Below are 14,196 nucleotides of genomic sequence, written 5' to 3' on the forward strand. Positions count from 1 at the left end.
GTGGTTTGAATAAAAATATTTATTGCATAGCATTAAGGGGCAAAAATGTAACTCATTTAAAATGAGTGCTGTTAATTAGCAGTTTATGTAACATGAGCGCTGTAAGCTGGCTGTCAAACAACAGCTGCAGCTGCAGCTAATGTAAAAGGGCGCCTGAAAGAAAAAGCATACATGTTATTGGACCATTTCGATGCAAATTTTGCAAGGAGCTGATCCTTTAGGTTCCCAAGGACTATATCGATGGTATGGTATAACCAAGGATATGCTAGTCAACTAGAAACCATCCAGGGATCCAGGAACTGTTGCTGGGTGTGGGTGTAAAATAAAAGCATACATATTTTAGGTTCGCTAGGACTATATCTCTGATATAGAATAACCAAAGATATATAGGTCAACTAGGTACCATGAATAGCGATCATTTGCTAATTAAACGTTGTCCATGGGCGTGGCGGCATTTCCGCGTGGAAAATACTTTTTTTATTACTTTAAAGAGACATAACTCAAAGAGACTTAACCAAAATCGACCAAAAAGCAAGGGGTTACATCACGTTTTTTCTTAAAATCGGGGTCGGCTCGAAAATCACAACTTTTTTGATCAATTTTTTTGAATATCTCGGTTAAAAAGCGTCAGATTTTTAAAAGTTACACCTTTTTGAATTCGTACGGATCCCTACTATCAATTGACATTCAAGTAAAATCGGTGTGCTAAAAAAAATTGTTGACCAAAAAACGATTCGTTTGTAAAGTCAACCTTTTTGATGATTTTTTGGAATATCTCGGCCAAATAATGCCCGATTTTTGAATTTTATACCATTTTGGACTCGTAAGGATCAGTACTATCGACTGGCATCAAAAAATAGAAAATCTAAATTTTGACCAAAATCGACCAAAAAGCAAGGGGTTACATCACGTTTTTTCTTAAAATCGGGGTCGGCTCGAAAATCACAACTTTTTTGATCAATTTTTTTGAATATCTCGGTTAAAAAGCGTCAGATTTTTAAAAGTTACACCTTTTTGAATTCGTACGGATCCCTACTATCAATTGACATTCAAGTAAATTAAAAATCGGTGTGCTAAAAAAAATTGTTGACCAAAAAACGATTCGTTTGTAAAGTAAACCTTTTTCGATGTTTTTTTGGAATATCTCGGCCAAATAATGCCCGATTTTTGAATTTTATACCATTTTGGACTCGTAAGGATCAGTACTATCGACTGGCATCAAAAAATAGAAAATCTAAATTTTGACCAAAATCGACCAAAAAGCAAGGGGTTACATCACGTTTTTTCTTAAAATCGGGGTCGGCTCGAAAATCACAACTTTTTTGATCAATTTTTTTGAATATCTCGGTTAAAAAGCGTCAGATTTTTAATAGTTACACCTTTTTGAATTCGTACGGATCCCTACTATCAATTGACATTCAAGTAAATTAAAAATCGGTGTGCTAAAAAAAATTGTTGACCAAAAAACGATTCGTTTGTAAAGTCAACCTTTTTTGATGATTTTTTGGAATATCTCGGCCAAATAATGCCCGATTTTTGAATTTTATACCATTTTGGACTCGTAAGGATCAGTACTATCGACTGGCATCAAATAATAGAAAATCTAAATTTTGACCAAAATCGACCAAAAAGCAAGGGGTTACATCACGTTTTTTCTTAAAATCGGGGTCGGCTCGAAAATCACAACTTTTTTGATCAATTTTTTTGAATATCTCGGTTAAAAAGCGTCAGATTTTTAAAAGTTACACCTTTTTGAATTCGTACGGATCCCTACTATCAATTGACATTCAAGTAAATTAAAAATCGGTATGCTAAAAAAAATTGTTGACCAAAAAACGATTCGTTTGTAAAGTCAACCTTTTTTGATGATTTTTTGGAATATCTCGGCCAAATAATGCCCGATTTTTGAATTTTATACCATTTTGGACTCGTAAGGATCAGTACTATCGACTGGTATCAAATAATAGAAAATCTAAATTTTGACCAAAATCGACCAAAAAGCAAGGGGTTACATCACGCTTTTTCTTAAAATCGAGGTCGGCTCGAAAATCACAACTTTTTTGATCAATTTTTTTGAATATCTCGGTTAAAAAGCGTCAGATTTTTAAAAGTTACACCTTTTTGAATTCGTACGGATCCCTACTATCAATTGACATTCAAGTAAATTAAAAATTGATCTGCTAAAAAAAATTGTTGACCAAAAAACGATTCGTTTGTAAAGTCAACCTTTTTTGATGATTTTTTGGAATATCTCGGCCAAATAATGCCCGATTTTTGAATTTTATACCATTTTGGACTCGTAAGGATCAGTACTATCGACTGGCATCAAATAATAGAAAATCTAAATTTTGACCAAAATCGACCAAAAAGCAAGGGGTTACATCACGTTTTTTCTTAAAATCGGGGTCGGCTCGAAAATCACAACTTTTTTGATCAATTTTTTTGAATATCTCGGTTAAAAAGCGTCAGATTTTTAAAAGTTACACCTTTTTGAATTCGTACGGATCCCTACTATCAATTGACATTCAAGTAAATTAAAAATCGGTATGCTAAAAAAAATTGTTGACCAAAAAACGATTCGTTTGTAAAGTCAACCTTTTTTGATGATTTTTTGGAATATCTCGGCCAAATAATGCCCGATTTTTGAATTTTATACCATTTTGGACTCGTAAGGATCAGTACTATCGACTGGCATCAAATAATAGAAAATCTAAATTTTGACCAAAATCGACCAAAAAGCAAGGGGTTACATCACGTTTTTTCTTAAAATCGGGGTCGGCTCGAAAATCACAACTTTTTTGATCAATTTTTTTGAATATCTCGGTTAAAAAGCGTCAGATTTTTAAAAGTTACACCTTTTTGAATTCGTACGGATCCCTACTATCAATTGACATTCAAGTAAATTAAAAATTGATCTGCTAAAAAAAATTGTTGACCAAATAACGATTCGTTTGTAAAGTCAACCTTTTTTGATGATTTTTTGGAATATCTCGGCCAAATAATGCCCGATTTTTGAATTTTATACCATTTTAGACTCGTAAGGATCAGTACTATCGACTGGCATCAAAAAATAGAAAATCTAAATTTTGACTAAAATCGACCAAAAAGCAAGGGGTTACATCACGTTTTTTCTTAAAATCGGGGTCGGATCGAAAATCACAACTTTTTTGATCAATTTTTTTTGAATATCTCGGTTAAAAAGCGTCAGATTTTTAAAAGTTACACCTTTTTGAATTCGTACGGATCCCTACTATCAATTGACATTCAAGTAAATTAAAAATCGGTGTGCTAAAAAAAATTGTTGACCAAAAAACGATTCGTTTGTAAAGTCAACCTTTTTTGATGATTTTTTGGAATATCTCGGCCAAATAATGCCCGATTTTTGAATTTTATACCATTTTGGACTCGTAAGGATCAGTACTATCGACTGGCATCAAAAAATAGAAAATCTAAATTTTGACCAAAATCGACCAAAAAGCAAGGGGTTACATCACGTTTTTTCTTAAAATCGGGGTCGGCTCGAAAATCACAACTTTTTTGATCAATTTTTTTGAATATCTCGGTTAAAAAGCGTCAGATTTTTAAAAGTTACACCTCTTTGAATTCGTACGGATCCCTACTATCAATTGACATTCAAGTAAATTAAAAATCGGTGGGCTAAAAAAAATTGTTGACCAAACAACGATACGTTTGTAAAGTAAACCTTTTTCGATGTTTTTTTGGAATATCTCGGCCAAATAATGCACGATTTTTGAATTTTATACCATTCTGGACTCGTAAGGATCAGTACTATCGACTGGCATCAAAAAATAGAAAATCTAAATTTTGACTAAAATCGACCAAAAAGCAAGGGGTTACATCACGTTTTTTCTTAAAATCGGGGTCGGCTCGAAAATCACAACTTTTTTGATCAATTTTTTTTGAATATCTCGGTTAAAAAGCGTCAGATTTTTAAAAGTTACACCTTTTTGAATTCGTACGGATCCCTACTATCAATTGACATTCAAGTAAATTAAAAATCGGTGTGCTAAAAAAAATTGTTGACCAAAAAACGATTCGTTTGTAAAGTCAACCTTTTTTGATGATTTTTTGGAATATCTCGGCCAAATAATGCCCGATTTTTGAATTTTATACCATTTTGGACTCGTAAGGATCAGTACTATCGACTGGCATCAAAAAATAGAAAATCTAAATTTTGACCAAAATCGACCAAAAAGCAAGGGGTTACATCACGTTTTTTCTTAAAATCGGGGTCGGCTCGAAAATCACAACTTTTTTGATCAATTTTTTTGAATATCTCGGTTAAAAAGCGTCAGATTTTTAAAAGTTACACCTTTTTGAATTCGTACGGATCCCTACTATCAATTGACATTCAAGTAAATTAAAAATTGATCTGCTAAAAAAAATTGTTGACCAAATAACGATTCGTTTGTAAAATCAACCTTTTTTGATGATTTTTTGGAATATCTCGGCCAAATAATGCCCGATTTTTTAATTTTATACCATTTTGGACTCGTAAGGATCAGTACTATCGACTGGCATCAAAAAATAGAAAATCTAAATTTTGACCAAAATCGACCAAAAAGCAAGGGGTTACATCACGTTTTTTCTTAAAATCGGGGTCGGCTCGAAAATCACAACTTTTTTGATCAATTTTTTTGAATATCTCGGTTAAAAAGCGTCAGATTTTTAAAAGTTATACCTTTTTGAATTCGTACGGATCCCTACTATCAATTGACATTCAAGTAAATTAAAAATCGATGTGCTAAAAAAAATTGTTGACCAAAAAACGATTCGTTTGTAAAGTCAACCTTTTTTGATGATTTTTTGGAATATCTCGGCCAAATAATGCCCGATTTTTTAATTTTATACCATTTTAGACTCGTAAGGATCAGTACTATCGACTGGCATCAAAAAATAGAAAATCTAAATTTTGACTAAAATCGACCAAAAAGCAAGGGGTTACATCACGTTTTTTCTTAAAATCGGGGTCGGCTCGAAAATCACAACTTTTTTGATCAATTTTTTTGAATATCTCGGTTAAAAAGCGTCAGATTTTTAAAAGTTACACCTTTTTGAATTCGTACGGATCCCTACTATCAATTGACATTCAAGTAAATTAAAAATCGGTGTGCTAAAAAAAATTGTTGACCAAAAAACGATTCGTTTGTAAAGTCAACCTTTTTTGATGATTTTTTGGAATATCTCGGCCAAATAATGCCCGATTTTTGAATTTTATACCATTTTGGACTCGTAAGGATCAGTACTATCGACTGGCATCAAATAATAGAAAATCTAAATTTTGACCAAAATCGACCAAAAAGCAAGAGGTTACATCACGTTTTTTCTTAAAATCGGGGTCGGCTCGAAAATCACAACTTTTTTGATCAATTTTTTTGAATATCTCGGTTAAAAAGCGTCAGATTTTTAAAAGTTACACCTTTTTGAATTGGTACGGATCCCTACTATCAATTGACATTCAAGTAAATTAAAAATCGGTGTGCTAAAAAAAATTGTTGACCAAAAAACGATTCGTTTGTAAAGTCAACCTTTTTTGATGATTTTTTGGAATATCTCGGCCAAATAATGCCCGATTTTTGAATTTTATACCATTTTGGACTCGTAAGGATCAGTACTATCGACTGGCATCAAAAAATAGAAAATCTAAATTTTGACCAAAATCGACCAAAAAGCAAGGGGTTACATCACGTTTTTTCTTAAAATCGGGGTCGGCTCGAAAATCACAACTTTTTTGATCAATTTTTTTGAATATCTCGGTTAAAAAGCGTCAGATTTTTAATAGTTACACCTTTTTGAATTCGTACGGATCCCTACTATCAATTGACATTCAAGTAAATTAAAAATCGGTGTGCTAAAAAAAATTGTTGACCAAAAAACGATTCGTTTGTAAAGTCAACCTTTTTTGATGATTTTTTGGAATATCTCGGCCAAATAATGCCCGATTTTTGAATTTTATACCATTTTGGACTCGTAAGGATCAGTACTATCGACTGGCATCAAATAATAGAAAATCTAAATTTTGACCAAAATCGACCAAAAAGCAAGGGGTTACATCACGTTTTTTCTTAAAATCGGGGTCGGCTCGAAAATCACAACTTTTTTGATCAATTTTTTTGAATATCTCGGTTAAAAAGCGTCAGATTTTTAAAAGTTACACCTTTTTGAATTCGTACGGATCCCTACTATCAATTGACATTCAAGTAAATTAAAAATCGGTATGCTACAAAAAATTGTTGACCAAAAAACGATTCGTTTGTAAAGTCAACCTTTTTTGATGATTTTTTGGAATATCTCGGCCAAATAATGCCCGATTTTTGAATTTTATACCATTTTGGACTCGTAAGGATCAGTACTATCGACTGGTATCAAATAATAGAAAATCTAAATTTTGACCAAAATCGACCAAAAAGCAAGGGGTTACATCACGTTTTTTCTTAAAATCGAGGTCGGCTCGAAAATCACAACTTTTTTGATCAATTTTTTTGAATATCTCGGTTAAAAAGCGTCAGATTTTTAAAAGTTACACCTTTTTGAATTCGTACGGATCCCTACTATCAATTGACATTCAAGTAAATTAAAAATCGGTGTGCTAAAAAAAATTGTTGACCAAAAAACGATTCGTTTGTAAAGTCAACCTTTTTTGATGATTTTTTGGAATATCTCGGCCAAATAATGCCCGATTTTTGAATTTTATACCATTTTGGACTCGTAAGGATCAGTACTATCGACTGGCATCAAATAATAGAAAATCTAAATTTTGACCAAAATCGACCAAAAAGCAAGGGGTTACATCACGTTTTTTCTTAAAATCGGGGTCGGCTCGAAAATCACAACTTTTTTGATCAATTTTTTTGAATATCTCGGTTAAAAAGCGTCAGATTTTTAAAAGTTACACCTTTTTGAATTCGTACGGATCCCTACTATCAATTGACATTCAAGTAAATTAAAAATCGGTATGCTAAAAAAAATTGTTGACCAAAAAACGATTCGTTTGTAAAGTCAACCTTTTTTGATGATTTTTTGGAATATCTCGGCCAAATAATGCCCGATTTTTGAATTTTATACCATTTTGGACTCGTAAGGATCAGTACTATCGACTGGCATCAAATAATAGAAAATCTAAATTTTGACCAAAATCGACCAAAAAGCAAGGGGTTACATCACGTTTTTTCTTAAAATCGGGGTCGGCTCGAAAATCACAACTTTTTTGATCAATTTTTTTGAATATCTCGGTTAAAAAGCGTCAGATTTTTAAAAGTTACACCTTTTTGAATTCGTACGGATCCCTACTATCAATTGACATTCAAGTAAATTAAAAATTGATCTGCTAAAAAAAATTGTTGACCAAAAAACGATTCGTTTGTAAAGTCAACCTTTTTTGATGATTTTTTGGAATATCTCGGCCAAATAATGCCCGATTTTTGAATTTTATACCATTTTGGACTCGTAAGGATCAGTACTATCGACTGGCATCAAATAATAGAAAATCTAAATTTTGACCAAAATCGACCAAAAAGCAAGGGGTTACATCACGTTTTTTCTTAAAATCGGGGTCGGCTCGAAAATCACAACTTTTTTGATCAATTTTTTTGAATATCTCGGTTAAAAAGCGTCAGATTTTTAAAAGTTACACCTTTTTGAATTCGTACGGATCCCTACTATCAATTGACATTCAAGTAAATTAAAAATCGGTATGCTAAAAAAAATTGTTGACCAAAAAACGATTCGTTTGTAAAGTCAACCTTTTTTGATGATTTTTTGGAATATCTCGGCCAAATAATGCCCGATTTTTGAATTTTATACCATTTTGGACTCGTAAGGATCAGTACTATCGACTGGCATCAAATAATAGAAAATCTAAATTTTGACCAAAATCGACCAAAAAGCAAGGGGTTACATCACGTTTTTTCTTAAAATCGGGGTCGGCTCGAAAATCACAACTTTTTTGATCAATTTTTTTGAATATCTCGGTTAAAAAGCGTCAGATTTTTAAAAGTTACACCTTTTTGAATTCGTACGGATCCCTACTATCAATTGACATTCAAGTAAATTAAAAATTGATCTGCTAAAAAAAATTGTTGACCAAATAACGATTCGTTTGTAAAGTCAACCTTTTTTGATGATTTTTTGGAATATCTCGGCCAAATAATGCCCGATTTTTGAATTTTATACCATTTTGGACTCGTAAGGATCAGTACTATCGACTGGCATCAAAAAATAGAAAATCTAAATTTTGACCAAAATCGACCAAAAAGCAAGGGGTTACATCACGTTTTTTCTTAAAATCGGGGTCGGCTCGAAAATCACAACTTTTTTGATCAATTTTTTTGAATATCTCGGTTAAAAAGCGTCAGATTTTTAAAAGTTACACCTCTTTGAATTCGTACGGATCCCTACTATCAATTGACATTCAAGTAAATTAAAAATCGGTGGGCTAAAAAAAATTGTTGACCAAACAACGATACGTTTGTAAAGTAAACCTTTTTCGATGTTTTTTTGGAATATCTCGGCCAAATAATGCACGATTTTTGAATTTTATACCATTCTGGACTCGTAAGGATCAGTACTATCGACTGGCATCAAAAAATAGAAAATCTAAATTTTGACTAAAATCGACCAAAAAGCAAGGGGTTACATCACGTTTTTTCTTAAAATCGGGGTCGGCTCGAAAATCACAACTTTTTTGATCAATTTTTTTTGAATATCTCGGTTAAAAAGCGTCAGATTTTTAAAAGTTACACCTTTTTGAATTCGTACGGATCCCTACTATCAATTGACATTCAAGTAAATTAAAAATCGGTGTGCTAAAAAAAATTGTTGACCAAAAAACGATTCGTTTGTAAAGTCAACCTTTTTTGATGATTTTTTGGAATATCTCGGCCAAATAATGCCCGATTTTTGAATTTTATACCATTTTGGACTCGTAAGGATCAGTACTATCGACTGGCATCAAAAAATAGAAAATCTAAATTTTGACCAAAATCGACCAAAAAGCAAGGGGTTACATCACGTTTTTTCTTAAAATCGGGGTCGGCTCGAAAATCACAACTTTTTTGATCAATTTTTTTGAATATCTCGGTTAAAAAGCGTCAGATTTTTAAAAGTTACACCTTTTTGAATTCGTACGGATCCCTACTATCAATTGACATTCAAGTAAATTAAAAATCGGTGGGCTAAAAAAAATTGTTGACCAAACAACGATACGTTTGTAAAGTAAACCTTTTTCGATGTTTTTTTGGAATATCTCGGCCAAATAATGCACGATTTTTGAATTTTATACCATTCTGGACTCGTAAGGATCAGTACTATCGACTGGCATCAAAAAATAGAAAATCTAAATTTTGACCAAAATCGACCAAAAAGCAAGGGGTTACATCACGTTTTTTCTTAAAATCGGGGTCGGCTCGAAAATCACAACTTTTTTGATCAATTTTTTTGAATATCTCGGTTAAAAAGCGTCAGATTTTTAAAAGTTACACCTTTTTGAATTCGTACGGATCCCTACTATCAATTGACATTCAAGTAAATTAAAAATTGATCTGCTAAAAAAAATTGTTGACCAAATAACGATTCGTTTGTAAAATCAACCTTTTTTGATGATTTTTTGGAATATCTCGGCCAAATAATGCCCGATTTTTTAATTTTATACCATTTTGGACTCGTAAGGATCAGTACTATCGACTGGCATCAAAAAATAGAAAATCTAAATTTTGACCAAAATCGACCAAAAAGCAAGGGGTTACATCACGTTTTTTCTTAAAATCGGGGTCGGCTCGAAAATCACAACTTTTTTGATCAATTTTTTTGAATATCTCGGTTAAAAAGCGTCAGATTTTTAAAAGTTATACCTTTTTGAATTCGTACGGATCCCTACTATCAATTGACATTCAAGTAAATTAAAAATCGATGTGCTAAAAAAAATTGTTGACCAAAAAACGATTCGTTTGTAAAGTCAACCTTTTTTGATGATTTTTTGGAATATCTCGGCCAAATAATGCCCGATTTTTTAATTTTATACCATTTTAGACTCGTAAGGATCAGTACTATCGACTGGCATCAAAAAATAGAAAATCTAAATTTTGACTAAAATCGACCAAAAAGCAAGGGGTTACATCACGTTTTTTCTTAAAATCGGGGTCGGCTCGAAAATCACAACTTTTTTGATCAATTTTTTTGAATATCTCGGTTAAAAAGCGTCAGATTTTTAAAAGTTACACCTTTTTGAATTCGTACGGATCCCTACTATCAATTGACATTCAAGTAAATTAAAAATCGGTGTGCTAAAAAAAATTGTTGACCAAAAAACGATTCGTTTGTAAAGTCAACCTTTTTTGATGATTTTTTGGAATATCTCGGCCAAATAATGCCCGATTTTTGAATTTTATACCATTTTGGACTCGTAAGGATCAGTACTATCGACTGGCATCAAATAATAGAAAATCTAAATTTTGACCAAAATCGACCAAAAAGCAAGAGGTTACATCACGTTTTTTCTTAAAATCGGGGTCGGCTCGAAAATCACAACTTTTTTGATCAATTTTTTTGAATATCTCGGTTAAAAAGCGTCAGATTTTTAAAAGTTACACCTTTTTGAATTGGTACGGATCCCTACTATCAATTGACATTCAAGTAAATTAAAAATCGGTGTGCTAAAAAAAATTGTTGACCAAAAAACGATTCGTTTGTAAAGTCAACCTTTTTTGATGATTTTTTGGAATATCTCGGCCAAATAATGCCCGATTTTTGAATTTTATACCATTTTGGACTCGTAAGGATCAGTACTATCGACTGGCATCAAATAATAGAAAATCTAAATTTTGACCAAAATCGACCAAAAAGCAAGGGGTTACATCACGTTTTTTCTTAAAATCGGGGTCGGCTCGAAAATCACAACTTTTTTGATCAATTTTTTTGAATATCTCGGTTAAAAAGCGTCAGATTTTTAAAAGTTACACCTTTTTGAATTCGTACGGATCCCTACTATCAATTGACATTCAAGTAAATTAAAAATCGGTGTGCTAAAAAAAATTGTTGACCAAAAAACGATTCGTTTGTAAAGTCAACCTTTTTTGATGATTTTTTGGAATATCTCGGCCAAATAATGCCCGATTTTTTAATTTTATACCATTTTAGACTCGTAAGGATCAGTACTATCGACTGGCATCAAAAAATAGAAAATCTAAATTTTGACTAAAATCGACCAAAAAGCAAGGGGTTACATCACGTTTTTTCTTAAAATCGGGGTCGGCTCGAAAATCACAACTTTTTTGATCAATTTTTTTGAATATCTCGGTTAAAAAGCGTCAGATTTTTAAAAGTTACACCTTTTTGAATTCGTACGGATCCCTACTATCAATTGACATTCAAGTAAATTAAAAATCGGTGTGCTAAAAAAAATTGTTGACCAAAAAACGATTCGTTTGTAAAGTCAACCTTTTTTGATGATTTTTTGGAATATCTCGGCCAAATAATGCCCGATTTTTGAATTTTATACCATTTTGGACTCGTAAGGATCAGTACTATCGACTGGCATCAAATAATAGAAAATCTAAATTTTGACCAAAATCGACCAAAAAGCAAGGGGTTACATCACGTTTTTTCTTAAAATCGGGGTCGGCTCGAAAATCACAACTTTTTTGATCAATTTTTTTGAATATCTCGGTTAAAAAGCGTCAGATTTTTAAAAGTTACACCTTTTTGAATTCGTACGGATCCCTACTATCAATTGACATTCAAGTAAATTAAAAATCGGTGTGCTAAAAAAAATTGTTGACCAAAAAACGATTCGTTTGTAAAGTCAACCTTTTTTGATGATTTTTTGGAATATCTCGGCCAAATAATGCCCGATTTTTGAATTTTATACCATTTTGGACTCGTAAGGATCAGTACTATCGACTGGCATCAAATAATAGAAAATCTAAATTTTGACCAAAATCGACCAAAAAGCAAGGGGTTACATCACGTTTTTTCTTAAAATCGGGGTCGGCTCGAAAATCACAACTTTTTTGATCAATTTTTTTGAATATCTCGGTTAAAAAGCGTCAGATTTTTAAAAGTTACACCTTTTTGAATTCGTACGGATCCCTACTATCAATTGACATTCAAGTAAATTAAAAATCGGTGTGCTAAAAAAAATTGTTGACCAAAAAACGATTCGTTTGTAAAGTCAACCTTTTTTGATGATTTTTTGGAATATCTCGGCCAAATAATGCCCGATTTTTGAATTTTATACCATTTTGGACTCGTAAGGATCAGTACTATCGACTGGCATCAAATAATAGAAAATCTAAATTTTGACCAAAATCGACCAAAAAGCAAGGGGTTACATCACGTTTTTTCTTAAAATCGGGGTCGGCTCGAAAATCACAACTTTTTTGATCAATTTTTTTGAATATCTCGGTTAAAAAGCGTCAGATTTTTAAAAGTTACACCTTTTTGAATTCGTACGGATCCCTACTATCAATTGACATTCAAGTAAATTAAAAATCGGTGTGCTAAAAAAAATTGTTGACCAAAAAACGATTCGTTTGTAAAGTCAACCTTTTTTGATGATTTTTTGGAATATCTCGGCCAAATAATTCCCGATTTTTGAATTTTATACCATTTTGGACTCGTAAGGATCAGTACTATCGACTGGCATCAAAAAATAGAAAATCTAAATTTTGACCAAAATCGACCAAAAAGCAAGGGGTTACATCACGTTTTTTCTTAAAATCGGGTTCGGCTCGAAAATCACAACTTTTTTGATCAATTTTTTTGAATATCTCGGTTAAAAAGCGTCAGATTTTTAAAAGTTACACCTTTTTGAATTGGTACGGATCCCTACTATCAATTGACATTCAAGTAAATTAAAAATCGGTGTGCTAAAAAAAATTGTTGACCAAAAAACGATTCGTTTGTAAAGTCAACCTTTTTTGATGATTTTTTGGAATATCTCGGCCAAATAATGCCCGATTTTTGAATTTTATACCATTTTGGACTCGTAAGGATCAGTACTATCGACTGGCATCAAATAATAGAAAATCTAAATTTTGACCAAAATCGACCAAAAAGCAAGGGGTTACATCACGTTTTTTCTTAAAATCGGGGTCGGCTCGAAAATCACAACTTTTTTGATCAATTTTTTTGAATATCTCGGTTAAAAAGCGTCAGATTTTTAAAAGTTACACCTTTTTGAATTCGTACGGATCCCTACTATCAATTGACATTCAAGTAAATTAAAAATCGGTGTGCTAAAAAAAATTGTTGACCAAAAAACGATTCGTTTGTAAAGTCAACCTTTTTTGATGATTTTTTGGAATATCTCGGCCAAATAATGCCCGATTTTTGAATTTTATACCATTTTGGACTCGTAAGGATCAGTACTATCGACTGGCATCAAATAATAGAAAATCTAAATTTTGACCAAAATCGACCAAAAAGCAAGGGGTTACATCACGTTTTTTCTTAAAATCGGGGTCGGCTCGAAAATCACAACTTTTTTGATCAATTTTTTTGAATATCTCGGTTAAAAAGCGTCAGATTTTTAAAAGTTACACCTTTTTGAATTCGTACGGATCCCTACTATCAATTGACATTCAAGTAAATTAAAAATCGGTGTGCTAAAAAAAATTGTTGACCAAAAAACGATTCGTTTGTAAAGTCAACCTTTTTTGATGATTTTTTGGAATATCTCGGCCAAATAATGCCCGATTTTTGAATTTTATACCATTTTGGACTCGTAAGGATCAGTACTATCGACTGGCATCAAATAATAGAAAATCTAAATTTTGACCAAAATCGACCAAAAAGCAAGGGGTTACATCACGTTTTTTCTTAAAATCGGGGTCGGCTCGAAAATCACAACTTTTTTGATCAATTTTTTTGAATATCTCGGTTAAAAAGCGTCAGATTTTTAAAAGTTACACCTTTTTGAATTCGTACGGATCCCTACTATCAATTGACATTCAAGTAAATTAAAAATCGGTGTGCTAAAAAAAATTGTTGACCAAAAAACGATTCGTTTGTAAAGTCAACCTTTTTTGATGATTTTTTGGAATATCTCGGCCAAATAATGCCCGATTTTTGAATTTTATACCATTTTGGACTCGTAAGGATCAGTACTATCGACTGGCATCAAATAATAGAAAATCTAAATTTTGACCAAAATCGACCAAAAAGCAAGGGGTTACATCA

This window comes from Drosophila novamexicana, unplaced genomic scaffold, assembly GCF_003285875.2.
Source record: "Drosophila novamexicana strain 15010-1031.04,08,12 unplaced genomic scaffold, DnovRS2.1 tig00000387-arrow-pilon, whole genome shotgun sequence".
Taxonomy (NCBI): Eukaryota; Metazoa; Arthropoda; class Insecta; order Diptera; family Drosophilidae; genus Drosophila; species Drosophila novamexicana.